Source organism: Hirundo rustica, chromosome 17 (genome assembly GCF_015227805.2).
Source record: "Hirundo rustica isolate bHirRus1 chromosome 17, bHirRus1.pri.v3, whole genome shotgun sequence".
Lineage (NCBI taxonomy): Eukaryota > Metazoa > Chordata > Aves > Passeriformes > Hirundinidae > Hirundo > Hirundo rustica.
The window spans coordinates 12,510,653-12,524,066 of NC_053466.1; the positions used below are offsets into that span (position 1 = coordinate 12,510,653).

Genomic DNA, 13,414 nt, shown 5'->3' on the forward strand with positions numbered 1-13,414 from the left:
GATCATCAAGCCTTAAATGGATGGACCTCACAGGGATTGAATTCACAGCCTTGGTGTTATCAGCACCATGCTCTGACCAGCTGAGCTAATCTCAGGTTATAGAGGAACAGGGTGTTTCTCCAGGGGTTTTGACACTTCCACTGGTACCTGACTCACAGAGTGGCTGAAGCGGCTATCACAACCTCTGCTGAGACCCTGTTCCACAGCCTCATTCAGCCAGTGCCAGGCTTATGGACCTCAGAGGGGGATAATGGGGAAGAGGCGAGTTGGCTTCACAGAACCACAGAATAGCAGGGACTGGGAGGGACCTCTGGAGATCACCCAGTCCAGCCCCCTGGAGATGGTTACCTTGAGCAGGTGACACACGAATACATCCAGGGTCTGGATTATTCCAGCGGGAGAGTCTCTGTGCCCTCCCTGGGCAGCTGGTCCAGTGTTCTGCTCAATGGATAGCTCTTCCTCATGTTGAAGTAGAACTTCCTGCGTTTTAGTTTATGGTCATTGCCCCTGTTCTATCTCTGGCCACCACTGAAAAGAGTCTGGTACTGTTCTCTGATATCCCTTGGAGATATTTGCACGGATTGGTGAGATCCCCTCTGAGTTTCCCCTTCTCCAGACTAGCCAGGCCCGGCTCCCGCAGTGTCTCCTCCTCAGGGAGATGCTCAGTCCCTTACTCGTCCCCGCCGGCCCTGCCTTTCATCCTCTGAGGGGCCGAGCTATGGCAGCCGCCTCCTGAGGGCACGGCGAGTGCTGAGGCGAGCGGGGCCGCGACGTTACAGATTAGCAAAAAAACTTTTCACCGTCCAGGCGGTCAGATCTTGGAAGGGGCTGCCCAGGGAGGTGCTGGAGTCACCCTCTCTCGGGGCGTTCAAGAGGCGTCTGCATCTGTCTCTGAGTGATGTGGCGTGGTGGATTAGGGGTTACGGTGGTCGTGCTGGGCTGACGGTTGGAAGAGACGATCTTAAACCAGTAGCTGATCTAACAACCTTGGTGACGCCGTGATTCCGTGATCCCCTGATTCCGCGATCCCACGGTCCCCATAGCGCGGGCCGGGAGCCATCCCCCGCGCCTCACCGCTCCGCTCCGCTCCGCCTCGCCTCTCCTCCCCTCCCCTCAGGGCGGAGGGCGGGAGCGGCGCGCGCCCGGCCCCGCCCCGTGGGGAGAGGAGGGAGGCGGCCCTGCGGCCGCCATGTTGTTGTGTCCGTGAGGCGGCGACGGCGGCCCCGAGCCCGCAGCGACCCCGGCCCCGGCAGGACGCCGCGCCCTGGCACGGGCGGGGGCTCCGCGCCATGCCCTGCCCAGCGGTAAGGACTCGCCGGGGTGCCCCTTGTCCCGTGGCGGGGAGGGCCGGTCCGCCGCGCCGGGGCCTGGCGGAGCGCGGCCGCGCTGTCACTGAGGGCCGCACACGCCCCCTCGGCTGCGGGAGAGGGGCGGCGGTGGGGCCGGCACGGCGCCCTCGGCCCCGCTCCGCTCCGTTCGGCGCGGCCGGCAGGAGGAGGAGGAGGAGGAGAAGCGGCTCGGCCCCGCGGCCGCGCTGCGGCGGCCTCTTGTCCCCGGCCGGGCGGCGATGCCGGGCGGCCCCGGGCCGGGCCCTGCGCTGCGGGCTTCGGGCGGCCGGGGCACGGTGGGCTCCCCGGGGCAGGGGGCTCGTACTGCCCGTGGCCTGTGGGCCTCGCCCGGCGCTGCCGCCCCTCTGCCCGGCCCACGGGGGTGGCCGGTCCCCACCGAGCCCGGCCGGAGATCGCCCCATGCCGGTGGCAGCCGCCGGCCCCTGCTCGGCTGCTCCGGCCGCTTTGGCTGTGGTGTCAGCAGTGTTCACTCGCCCTTGTGCTTGCGGCCGAAATTCCCGTTCCTTTTATAAGTGGGACTTGTTAAGGCTTTTTATTTATATGGTTTTGGGGCTTTAATTGCGCCTCTTCCCCGTGTTCCTTTTAACAGTACTGTTCTTTCGCTGGGATATGAGCAGATGTTGCCTTTCTCTGGTAAGTGCTTTGCTCCCCCAACATGGAGTTAAGTTTGTGCACTGAAGTTGTTTCTGCTCTTGCTCTTTTAGCGAATGTTTTTTGATCAGCAGATGAGACCTGGTGTTTCTTCACAACTCTATACAGGAAACTGATTTCTTTCCTTTCTGTGCACACTTCCCTTACTGTAGGAAGGTTGGGTGTGAGCTTGTAACTCTTGCAGACTTCAGGTCTCGTAGGCACTTTGCTTCACCTGTTTGTTTTCTTGTGTGATGTAGCCATGTGCAATAAGGCTTTCTTTTAGAAGAAAAAAGCTTGGTTAGTGAATCATGTAAGGTAGTGCTGAGTGGAAGCACAGCTTGGCATTCTGGTGGATATAAAGGAATATTTATATTATAAAGGTGAGTCTGCTGGGAAGGGGTGGCAGCGTGACGGAAGGAGCTGTGACAGGTTTGATATAGTACCTGTCATGCTCTGAGCTTCAGATAAAGAACTGAAATGCCTTTTGTCTGTTACTAAAGCATGTGGTGTTTGGAAATGAACTTTTTTGGTAGAGATGAAGGAGGTTTTATGAAGGACTGCTTGTAAACTGTAGAGGAGGAGGCTGACATCTGATACCTGCTTTGCTTCAGCTGTTACTGATTACAGTGGGTTTGGGAGATAGAAGTGGTGCTTTTTTCCTAGCACAGGAAATGCTGGGCTGTAAGTGTTGAAACTGTGCAGATAAGTGAAGGTGCGGCATGAGGTTCTAAAATGCTTCAGTGACAAGTGGTTCTGTGCCTGCTTTGGAGCTTGGGGAAGGGCAAAGGTGCACCAGCAGTGATGTTCTTCTGGGTGTTTGCACTGAAAGGTGCTCTTGTCCCACTTCAAGTTATAGGAATGATAAATTGAGAGCCAAGCTGAGTTCTCTCTCACTGGCAGTGATATATATCGGTGCCTGGCTGGGGTACTGTTAATAGCTATTGCATGAACTGTCTGCACTAGCAATTATTAAAATATCAGTGTTAACCTGCTTAGGGAACAAGTCATGCAACCCACAAATGATACCACAGAAGTGGAATAGGTCAGCTTGATAAGCTCTCATCTTATTTATTTTCCATAAAAACGGCCATCTGCAGCTGGAGGAGACAGAAATGGAGCCTGCCCAGGCTTCTGAAATAGAGGATACAATATTTTATCTCAGATCTCATTCCACCTACATGCAAGCTAGGATGATGGAGAGAAGTATGTTGTCAGCTTGCAGGAGTAGGAGGAACATGGCTGTGCAGTGCTTTGCTGACAAGTAACTTGGAAAAAAGCGAGTAACTCAAGGAAAAGGGGATCTTTGGGCTGCTGGAGTAAATAGGCAGGAGCCTGATGGGACGGGGAAGAGGAATTGTGTCTGTGGAGGAGCTGGGTTGGTATCCAGCATGGAGTTTGAGGTCTTTTCACCTACAGCTGAAAGGACTGTGAAGGCTGTTCCTGCTGTGTTGGCTTCCTATTGGGAATTATAACTGGATACAACAGGATAGGGCTCTTCCGGTTGGTGATGGTGGTGTCTTCAGAGCAGGTGACTCCAAACAGCCAAATTAATGCTTATCAAATCCTGTGAACCGTAATGAAATGTCCAGATACTTATACATGTATGTGTTTCATAATAGCTTTCACTGGCTCAATCAAAGTAATGTCACGGTTCTCTCAAAATAACCTCTTAGAGACTGAATTGTCTCAGAAATAATGGGCAACTCTTCTGCATTTGTCTCCAGCCTGAGTAGCTGGTGGTGTAAAGATCTCCCTGTGAGATCCCATGTGGGTCGTAAACTCTGAGAAGCGAGCTTCATGTCTTGTAACTTCAGCCCTCTTCTAGATATTGGTGCCGTAACTTCCCGGTGCTGTCAGGAAAACTATAGGGATATGCTTAGGACTCAGTTTTTGCTGTAGTTCTTATGAATTACTGGATTGTTAAAAGGCAAGTATTTCTTTCTTTGTGGTGCTTCAGAATTTCAGGAAGACTGAGTGGTTTGCATGAAAGACCTCAAAGTGAAGTCAGTGACAAAGTGAAGACTTTGAAGTGAAGTCAGTGGCAGTTTGGGAATTTGGAATACTAACATTTTATTGGGACTGTTTATTGTGCCCAGCAAAGAGCTGGAGCCCTCAGCTTCTGCTGCTTTCCAGCTTCTACCTTGGATGCATTAGCCCAAACGGTGCAAGATTGCTGTGTGCATTGGCTTGCAAACGTGTCAGCTGCTCGTGGGATGGGCAGAGGTCACAAACCACAGCCTCCTTTGGTGTCAGCTGGCCTTATTTGGAGGGCAGCTTTAGCAAAACAGCCCAAACTTTGTCCCTTTGCTTGTGTGTCTCAAAAACAGTTGAGAAGCACTGACAGGATGGACTTGATACCACAGAAATCTAAGGGTAAACTGGAGTGTGAGTAGCCCCGACCTGTTCTTCCCCTCACCTGCTTAATGGTTTCTGGTAGTGGTGTCAAGGAGGTGACCCCCAGCTGGCTGTAGATTTTCCAGGGGTAATGTGTCATTCCTTATGGAAGACCTCGAGTCCATCCCTGCTGCTCAGAACTTCAAGGAGGAACCAGCCTGTAGCAGCAGGGAAGAAATGCAGTGTGATCTTGTTGCAAGCAGTGACACCTCTGATGTTCAGTCTGTTACGAGGTGTCAGGTTGTGCTGCTCTGAGCCACAAGTGCTCTGTTCTCCTTCAGGAAGTACCAGTGTGCACCTGGAAGTGAGGCTTGGGCCTGCAGAGCCATGCAAAGTGAGCTGGGGAGGAAGGGAGGGAGGGCCAACTGCCGGCTTTCTGGAATGTTGGTTGAAATGGAAAAGCTGTTTCTGGAGTCACGGATGTCCAGCAGGAAGCACGTTGTAAAGGGTTCACTTAAGACACAGTTGCTGATTCCTGGCTTTGGTTTGTCTTCTGAAGCTTCTCAGACTTGGAATCTTCAGTGAAGTCTGGAAAGCAGCAGTTGTTTTGACGCCTGAGTATGGCTGCAGGTTAAGCTGGTAACTGGAGGGTGCTCTGTTGGACTTCCTGGGGGCCACTGGATACTTCAGAGGTGCTGTTCCTCCTCATGGGTATTAATGCTGAAAATAGTTGCAACAGGGTAACCATGGTAGGATCCATCTGGAAGTTTTCTTGGAATTTTTGTGTATCTGTATGAGTGAGGCAGCTAATGACATTGTAATAGCTATCATGGTGTTGGAACTCTTCTAAACTCTGATAAGAAGGGGGGAAAAACCCAGGCTCTGCAAGAGACTTCCTAAATAGGGTTCTTGGCCTTCCTGGGGGAGCTGGATTTCAGGAGACTTGATGCTGGATGTTCCTTGTTCAGTGACATTGTAACTGAACTTATCCAAGCTGCTGTATTGAACTATTGCCATTTCTGAAAAATGAATACCTTGAGCAAGACCAGTGGAAGTTGATTTTGGAGTAGTAAATCCATTATTTTTCCTCTCGATTTGGATTGCAGAGAAGAGCTGTGAAACATCATTGGTGGGGTGGCTTGGGGGGCAGGCAGTTGAACGTAACCACTCATGCCAGTAATAAAATGTGTCCTCAATAGCACAAGCAGATAGATCCTAAGTAGTATTAACCCCCTTTTTAAAGGGAAATTGAACCAAAATACTGAATTGTAAATGCTTCAAAATGCAACTTCACAGTTGGGTGTTAGTTGAAGGAGGGCAGAACATCAAAGAAGCTGAGGCTTGGAGGAGTCCTGGGAGGTGACAAGCAAAGCAAGTTGTCCTTTGCCTTGCTCAGCACATCTCACTGTTGTTTGCAGCATTCGTTGTGACGGGCTGACAAACCACAATGGAAATGAGGCTGGGGTTGTAGAGAGCTTCATCGAGGTGCTGATGGAGCCGGTGCTGTCCCTGACTTCTGTGGCATTGGTTGTTCACCAGATGATTCTGCAGTGTGCAAACAGCGTGGTGGGGTCAACTTCAGAGTTGATTCTGTATCTGGTGAAGCATTAGAACTGGTGCTAGATGAGCTTAGATTGGGCAATCATCCTGTCACCTGTGGAATTAGCTTGAAGCTGGAATGAAATCAGAAACTTGGTGTTAGTCCCTGGTTTCTTGGGAAGAGCTGGGCTTTCCCAAGGGCACAGAACAGACCATCTCCCCTGCCTGGGGTGTGTTTTCAGAGGGAGAGCCATAACAGGGAATGGTCAAATGTTTGGACTTCTGGGATTGGACAGCAGGGAAGGCTGCTCTGGGGCTCAGAGCTTCCAGAACCTAGAATTCCTGGATGTGTTTCTCCCTTGCCGTGAGCACACCAGGCCCGTGGCTAAGACTTCTACCAAAGGCTCTTGTACCCTATTTTAAGAAAGATTTTCATCAGGGAAAACCATTGAAAATGGTATAAATCTTTCTTTAACTGAGATTTCTGGAAACAAAGTAGCATTAAATAGGTCTTTAGGGTGCCTGTCTGTATGATGAAGTCTTTTGTGTATACAAGTCTAATAGTCTCTAAGTATTTTGGATTGTTCTGGTACTCTGAGGTTTAGTTTCTGGAACATGTAATCAGTATGGGAGGAAGTAATACACTTCAGGTTGAATTTGTGGAGGAAGGCTGCTGCATTGCCATAATTAAGTCTTTGTAGTTTTTCTTTCGAATACCAGAGATTTGTGCTCTGGTATAGACATTATTTATAGAAACACTGGTAGAACAGTTTTGTGTTGCCCTTTTGTGGGCCTCATTTGCTTCTCCAAGTTTGGGACTGCACACTAGGGCTGTAATCAAAGCATTAATTCTGTGGTGTTACCTGAAAGGACAGAGAAATAAGAATAGTTTCTTTTCCCCTGTACCTTTAGAGGAGGGTTTTGACTTCTCTATCAACCAGGAAAGGGCAGACTCCTGACAAAATGAGACTTGTTTTCTCCAATGTTGTTTTTTCTGCTTGTGGAAGTGCCTGGGGGAAGCTGCTGCCAGGCACCTGAGGGAGGAGAGGACAGAAATCCTGTCTGTGTAGGTTGACATGGAGTCTGTGAAGACATGATGCACTTGGTTGGCTTCCTGAGTGCCCTTGGAGAGCAGAGCAGAGGCAGGACTCGCTGCAGGGCATCTCCTCAGCTCACCCTGAGAGCAGCCTTTCATGTAGGGCTCATGTGCATCATAAGACTGCCAGGCCCTGTGAGTCTGACTCCTCAGTTCCTCTGAGGTTTGACTGTTTTGGGCAAGTAGGATTCTTATTTTTTTGAAGTTTCTGTACATCTGGTGGAAGTATTTCAGAAAACAGATGGAAAATCAGATCTTCCCTTGCATATCTTCCCCATCATGTAGAGTTTAGCACTGTCTAGGTCAAGGGTAGACTACCAGAATACTGATTTCGGTTTTTCAGTTGCTAGGAGTAGTAGTTGAAAGTATTGAAGAGTTGAGGTGAGTGAAGCTGAAGAATGGATTAAAGAAACTGTAACGAAAGAACTGAGGACATAGAGCTTAAGAACATTTTATTTGAACTGTACTGATGGAACCATGGCTGTGGAGTCTTAACACCCTCTACATCCTACACAAGATGCTGCCTGAGTAAAGTAACTTCAGGTACTTTTGAAAGTGAGGCTTCAGTTTTGTACAGGAGATGTCAGAAGGATCCAGTCTAGCAGCTGATCTACCATTAAGCTCTGTCCTGACACTCTTATGGTATCGCTCTGTCCATTCAAAATGAGTTTAAGTCCAAAGCTGCTCATGGAAGTGGCTGCCACTAGGTGTGGAATTGGTGGAAAGTTTCCTTTGTATTTCTAGGATTGGAATTGGTGAAAAGCATTTCCCTGGAATATCCTATCCAGTAGATAGGAGGGAGCCAGCAGCCTGACTGCCCCTGTTATCCTTGCAAGTCCATGAGGACAGGGAGGAAGCCAGCGGCTGTGGCTGTCTGATCTCGTCTCTCGCAGCCATAATTGATCTAAATGTGTACCTGGGGAAGTTTTGCTTGTTCCATTGCTATCTGCAAGCGTGTAATTGCTATCATGGAAACTTAAACCAGAGAGAGATGGGCTGGAAAGTTGTGCTGGTTGCTGCATCCTTGTTGGGCTGTAGACCTTTGCTTGGAAACCTTTTCAGACCTAGTGCTGGATGCGCTGCAGCTGGAATCTCAATTTTACCTTCATCCAGCTTTTGGTGTCTTCTCCAGCTAAAATTACTGTTGTCAAAGCTGACTTCTGCTGTTCTGTGGGTCTCTGAGTTCAGCTTTTCAAACACTTGTCTGTCTCCTAACAAAGAAAAGGTGAGCCAAAATTAGAGGCAGTGAGAAGAAAACTCACCTGCCATATCACAGAGCGGCTTGGCTTGAAATTTAATGTAAGGACTTTTCTCTTAACTCTCTGCAGCCAGGTTGCTGTGGTCTGAGTGGAGTAGAAACACCTTTCTTTTAAGTGTTTTGACCTGATAGTCTTGATTTTTTAAATAGTTATAGTTGAATTTTCTTTATTTCTTTTCTATTTGCTTCTGAGAACAAATACTTAATGTAGTGTAGGCGTGGTTGAACTTTTGATCCAAGAAACCTTACTAAAATGTCTAAGCAGATTGCATTTCTAGATTATTTTGATTATTTTCCTTTAATAAATGGAAGCTTGAAAGCAAGCGAAGTGTACTTAATGTAAACTTGCCAATTTACTGCCGTTGCCTGCAGAACTTTTCTTTCCATCTAAACACTGTGCATGGTTTTTTGAGAGTGGTTAAGCTTTTCATCAAATTAATGACTAATCCTTATCAAACAAGTGTTCATCTTTACAATTAGAGAACAGGAATGCTTAATTGTATGCTGGTTGGTGAACATACTGGTCATGAGTACATTTGAGAATTCAGATTCTTAATTTTCTCTCACTGCTGGTAGCAGGAATTTGCTGTGAACAGGGCATTATATTCTGGTTGGATACCCATTATAATTAAATTATCATCTTTGTCTATGTTCAGTGAACCTTTCTTTGAGTAACTTCCAAGAGAATGCACCTTTTTGCACTTTGGGAAAATCTGAACTCTCTGAGGAAAAAGGAGGAAGATGGAACAAGGTAAATATTTTGAGGTCCGCTCAGCTTTCATTGTAGGTTTGGCCGGTGGATTATGGTCAAGGCACAGTTGTGTTCTAATGCAGAATACAATAGCTTGCTTGTTTTCTTTTACTTTGGGCTGGAATCTCTTAATCCCTTCAGACTCAAGCATGAGTATCACATGATTTGGAGGTGTTTGGTTAGTGTACTTCACTGCTGCAGAGCATCCCTGGACGTAACAGATGAGTAAATTGGGGCCACACAGAGAAGCCACATGGAAGTTTTCAGTTTTGGAGATCCACGGCCAAGTGGTAAATATTTTGTGCTGGGTTGTGTTCTGGCAGAGCCATCTGGTCAGTTAGACTTGTCAGTAAGGAAGGAGATCAAGTACCTGCTCTAAAATTCCAAATTCTTTATAAAAAGGATTCCAGCCTCAATGTACTGACACTGTACCTGTGTATTCAAATAATTTCAAGGGGGTTTGGAGGGAAACCTCCTTGCAGGAAAACTGGAGGTGCAGCTAACTAACTGTAGGTCGTTCCTTTGGAATCTGTGAGCACGTGGGACATCAGTGGATATAGAGCTGTATAAGTTATATGCATAAACCCTTGTTAAAATAAATGAATAATAAATATTCATTAACAGTGAATTTCAAAAAGCAGTAGCTCCCTGTATAGCTGTCTATTGGTACCAGTATGCCTGGTCACTGTCATGTTGCTTTTCCCTCCTTCAGTTCTGCAGGCTTTTAGAAGCTGTAACCAAAATGCCTTGCACTTGTCAAACTGGAATTTTGGCTTTTAAATGACAGGCTGAATGCTGACACTTGATGAGGGTGACTGTTAAACACTGACCTGGGGAGAGGACTGGGCAAGGGGTTTTCTAAAATAGAGTAGGATTCCCTAAAGTGCTATAATATGGTAATGAACTGAGGATGGCAAAAAGACTGCAGTGAGTTAGAAAATGTTGGTCTTGACTCTTGGTGCTGCTTTTGCAGAATTTGGTCTGTTAAGCACAAGATCAGAGCAGTAGCCTTAATCCCTGGTTCTACCTGCAGCTGGAGGTGGCTGCTTCTCAAGGTGTTCCACTCACATCAGAAGAATTGCAGAGATAATTGGGCCACTGGAATCGTGGTGGCTCTATACTTAGCTCATTACTCCAGGCAAATTATCCTTTCCTTCTCCAGTGTTGACTGGCGGGCTGGAGAGCTGTCTAGCTTTCCATTGCTGGGGCATTCCAACTCCTCTGCAGTGTTTTCATTGCACAGGCACTCCTTCCTGTGTACTCTTGAAGGGCCGGCGGTAACTGAGCAGCACAAGGGTCTAAGGGTGGGAGTTCTGGAGTAATAATTCTCTGAGGAGGCAGCAGTGTCAAACCTGCTGTTGTAATCAGCTCGGAGTAGGAAGCAATGTGGAAACCTGCTTGGTGCTCTGCTCACCTGTGGAGAGTGGTTGGATTCGTCGCTGCCACTGCTGATGCCTGAGCTGGGCGGGTCTGGTGGAGGAGTCAGCCCGGGGAGTTGTGGACAAGGGGTTTTGCTTCATTTGACAAGTGTAAGACTGGTATAGCAAAGACTTGCTTTCTTTGTGAAGCCTGGTTTTTTACTAAGCTGTTTGTGTACGGTGCCAGTTGTGCTCCCCTCCTTGCAGGGTCACACCCAGAGAGCAGCCCCATTAAAACTAATGGTGCTGTTGCATCATGTCCCAGCCCGCCGTGGTCCCATTCAGCACTCAGGTATGAAGACTTTTCCTCTTGCATAAGGCACCTTGATTTGCTCAGGTCAGGGAGGAAGCACTTGGCAGCTCCCTAAACAGTAAGTTACAAGCTGCTGTGCCCTGTAGCTTATTTTTCTAAACATTAGTATTTCAAGTTATTGTCCAGCTTTCTAAACTATATGAGTGCCCGAGGCTGGACCACTGCTCACAGAGGCAGGGATTACCTGAGCAGCCCTTCTAGCATGCTTCTTCCTCCTAGACTCAAGTTACTTGGTATTCAAAGCAGAGACCTAGTAGGGCTAAGGTGTATTTGAATATATTTCGAGATCCCCAGGACTGCAATATGGCTTAATCTACTTTGTCTCTTTTCAATTTCTAAGTATTTCTAACTACTGTTAGGTATTTTTTCTGTTTTTTCCAACAAAATTCAGCTTTTAGTCTCATTGTCAACCCTTACTGCCATGTGTCAATCCCAGGAGACCAAGTTGTGTAGTAGTTAAGAAATGGTTTTCCTACAAATATGCTGGAGGTCTAATAATGTATATTGAGATAAAGTGACTTCATGAAGGCGAGGAGTGGTCAGTTAAAACATGCCTTGCCCACAGAAATCGGTCTGAAGTGACTTGGATCCTGAAAAGGACGAGAAAGGACTGAAGGTTTTTGTGCAAGAAGTGAGCAGGTGGGCTAGGGAGAATCTAGTTTAGCTTACAGCTTAAAGAAAGGCCTAATGCCAAAACACCCTCAAAACCTAATTTATGCGCTTCAACTCCACAATTTTTATGCTGCCTCTTGCCAAGACAAGTAAAGAATTCACAGAGCTAATCTGAATTTCCAGGCTGGGTTTGTGAGGCAGTAGCCACTTCTGCAGGTGCTGAGAACGCTCTGGTCTCTTCAGGTAGGCTGATGAGTCTTGGTGGTTTTGTTGCTGATATATTTGAATTTCTGGAGTCTGGAGATGTGGCTGTGGAGCGCATTTGTGGTGCACTTGCAGGCGTAGCCAGCTGGGGTTTTGCTGCTTGTGAAAGGTCAACTTTTAAGCTTCCATGGATTGATTAACAGTAAACTTTAAACTGGTGTTGCAGCACCTGATTTTTAGAGCTTCAAACCTCCTGTTTGATTCCAGAAAACTTAGGAGGAAGAACTTAGGTGCCTGTGTGGGGTTGCTGCTCTTAAGATCTTTTTAACTATTTGTAAATAATTAAATGTGGAAGGTGAAGGAATACCCTGGGGTCAGTTCAGAGAGGGCTTGTGCAGTTCTGTGAAGATAATTTTGGTAGGACAACCCCGTGCATCCATCATGCCTGCAAAAGTAAACACAACCAGCACCTTGACTGAATAGCAGTTAGTCAGGTTGTTGTGCCATTGTATTCTCCCCTGGGTCACCCTTTGGTGAGCATTGTTGAAAGACTTGACTTAGCAGAGTTTGAAACATGTTGAAACAAATTTGATGGCTTGAAACTTGTCTGAAGAATCTGCTGCTTGTTAGGTGACTCCTGAGGGTTGTGACCCCTAAAAATCATTGGCTTGGTTATTTTGATAATTTTTTTTAACAACATTTTAACCAAAGCTCAGATATTAACCAACAAACTGAGAGTTTATTGCATATAAGAATGTGAAAGAGAAAGTGTGAACCTTCCTGTGGAGCTGGGACTCCACAGATCATGCTGGGTGAGTGACAGCTCAGCCTCTCCACGGAATTCAGAGCATCTTTGCCTTGTTATAAAAAGCTTGTTGCCTGGTGCTGATCTGTTCCTCCAACACTGAGCTTTTTGTAACCTTTAAACTCTAAGCATAGGGTAAGAATTTATCCTGTTAAAACCTGCATTTGTTTGAAGAGTTAACTTCTGCTCGTTCACCTCTGTCCTACATCTCTAGATCTCAGTTATTTAAATACCAAGGTGTGTGTCACTCAAACCCTACCTACCCAGTGAGTTCTTCTTTAGCACAAAAGTAAACGTGGCTTGGAGTGAGCAAGCACCTGTGCTTGTCTTGTACACCTCTCTTATTCTTCAGGTTTTTTTTATGGAACTGCTAAATCAGGATTTAGGAGTTGGTCTGCTGGTGAGTTTTTGTGAAATCCTGGAAATTTCTTGATAGATTTGAGATGAGTATCTATCATTTGTCTTGAAGTGATGTATTTTACTTTGTATCTGATGGCAGTTTTACAGGTGTGCTTTTTGGGGCGGAATGGAGAAAAGTCCTTACTAATGTCTCATGTACACAGAATAGGCTGGGTGAATGCTCTACCATATGCTGGATAGATGGAATATCTCTAAAATGAAGTAGGTTGGATGGAAGGGTCTTGAAGGCTTCAACTCTGAAGTTAGGAATTAGTCTTCTAGTTTGTCTAGTTAGGCATCCTGCTTTGAAGCCTCACTGAATTTTCAAGTGGAGAAGTAGCAGATTTGTTTGGTGTTACACAGTAGGCTTGAATGACATCCTTTTTTAGTACTTTGAGATAGCTTGGTGCAAATCTTTCACAGAACTGGTGCTCTTACTGAGCTGCAAGAGGGGAGTTAAGTTCATCACAATTCCGGTGCTGCTCTTTCTCTTCCTTCCAGTGCATTAACTCGTTGTCATAAGTGATGGGGTGACAGTGCTCCTTGCAGACCCATTTGAGGTAGAAATCTGCAGCTCCACCCGTGTTGTGTCAGCACATTGCCTGTTCAGAGTCTTGGTGCTGTGCTCAACATGACTACACAGACACTCTGAAGGGGATTTGAACCCTCCTAGACCAGGCTTGCTGCAAGTAAAGCATTTAAC

At 47.0% G+C, this 13,414-nt stretch overlaps 2 protein-coding genes across 7 annotated transcripts in view; one reads left to right on the plus strand and one right to left on the minus strand.

Annotated features, from left to right (window-relative positions):
* Window positions 1–1,070, minus strand: part of ASCC2 (activating signal cointegrator 1 complex subunit 2) — a 34,710-nt gene extending 33,640 nt beyond the window's left edge. Inside the window, exon 1 of the mRNA XM_040081009.2 lies at window positions 349–1,070. The gene's annotated coding sequence lies outside the window, so the exon portion shown is untranslated. The remainder of the gene's footprint in view (window positions 1–348) is intronic.
* A 145-nt stretch (window positions 1,071–1,215) lies between these two features.
* MTMR3 (myotubularin related protein 3) overlaps window positions 1,216–13,414 on the plus strand; it is a 74,703-nt gene continuing 62,504 nt past the window's right edge. For 5 of the 6 annotated variants that reach the window (XM_040080601.1, XM_040080604.1, XM_040080605.2 and 2 more), the window contains exon 1: window positions 1,216–1,304. The gene's annotated coding sequence lies outside the window, so the exon portion shown is untranslated. Of the gene's footprint in view, window positions 1,305–1,938; window positions 1,983–13,414 lie in introns of all 6 variants that reach the window. The other variant, XM_040080600.2, reaches the window with a different exon arrangement.